Consider the following 1,565-nt stretch of genomic DNA (forward strand, 5'->3'; position numbering starts at 1 on the left):
GTTTCACATTTTCAGTGACCCGTTTCTTCAAAGAGATCTTCAAATTTTCAGTGAATAGGCTTCGGTGGCACAAAGCAAAGCAGAACCAAACAAAATAAACCTAGTTTTCCTCCCCTACTTGAAAACCTCTTCCTCTGTATTTCTCAAGTGAAGAGTCCTATGTGTGGGCGGTTCTCAAAGCATTCTGTTCCCTTTATTTCCACTCATGCCTTCAGGGACTGCTGTTTTCAGATTTTAGCTACCCCCTCGATGCTGACCACTTTCAACACTTTAGATCTGAGCACTTGAACCACCAGAGTGCCAACAGTCGACAGACCATCTGCACTGGGATGGCCCACCGTCAACTCAAAATCTCCACCTTCCACACTGAACTCATTCTGTTCTCCACTAAACCAGCTAACCCTTGCAAAATTTTAGTTTCCAATGACTTTCTTATTAGAATTAAAAACCTTCTGGGTTTTTTAAATCCTTCTTTCTCTTGCATCCTCTAAATCCAATCCCCCTTCAAGACTTTCTGGTTTATTTTTCAAAATGTCAATAATGTAAGCTTCAGGTGAAGAAAAAAATCTAGAGTTGAATCCTGGACCTGGTACAGAATACTTATGAAACATTGGACAACTTACCCTTTCTGTACTTTTGAAAATAAAGTAAAATTAAAAAAATAAAAAGAGTTACTGTTACACATGGAAGAAGCACACCAGTCAGTCTGATCCAAGGATGGCAAATAATAAAATGCAAATCCAAAGTAGGCATCAGTATCAGAGCTTAACTCCTGAACACTCCATTTGCAGAAGGCTATGATAGACAGTGGAAGCCAAAATTAATTTGCCGCAGTGTCACCATACGTATTTCCAGTAAATCCCCTCTGACCGTAGTCCGAGGATGGGAAGAGCTTTGCTATCAGAGGGCACTGGAAAGTCAACGGTAGCAGATGATGTTGTTGTTAGGTGCCATTGAGTGGGTTCTGATTCACAATGACCTCAAGAACAACAGAGTGAAACCTTGCCCTGCCCTGAGCCACCCTCACAATTGCTCTTAGGTTTGAACCCATTGTTGCAGCCACTGTGTCAGTCCATCTTGTTGAAGGCTTTCCTCCTTTTTGCTGCGCCCATACTTTACCAAGCACGATGTCCTTCTCCAGGGACTGGTCTCTCCTGACCACATGTCCAAAGTACATGAGACAAAGTCTTACCATCCCTGCCTCGAAGAAGTATTCTGGCTGTACGTCTTCCAAGACTGATTTGTGTGTTCCTTTGAAAAACTGATCAATAATACCTACCATCCTGTTGGAAAACAAGGATGCCAACTAGTGCTGTGGATAAGCATTGGGATGCTTCCTACAAGGACGGGATTTCAAACCGACCAGGCACTTCAGAGGAGAACGATGAAGCTGGCTGCTCCCATAAAGAGTGATGGCCTCTCTCTTCTTTTCTCTGCCATCCTGAGTGAGGTTGACATCCATCTTTGAAATGTCTTCTCATAAGAATTTCAGAATCAAGAGATTCCTGACCAAGAAAGAAAAAGCCGGATGGCCCCATTCTCCAGTGGATTTGAATGAAAACGGG

The sequence above is a fragment of the Echinops telfairi genome, unplaced genomic scaffold (genome assembly GCF_000313985.2).
Source record: "Echinops telfairi isolate 266 unplaced genomic scaffold, ASM31398v2 ScPeMD7_18;HRSCAF=68, whole genome shotgun sequence".
Classification (NCBI taxonomy): domain Eukaryota; kingdom Metazoa; phylum Chordata; class Mammalia; order Afrosoricida; family Tenrecidae; genus Echinops; species Echinops telfairi.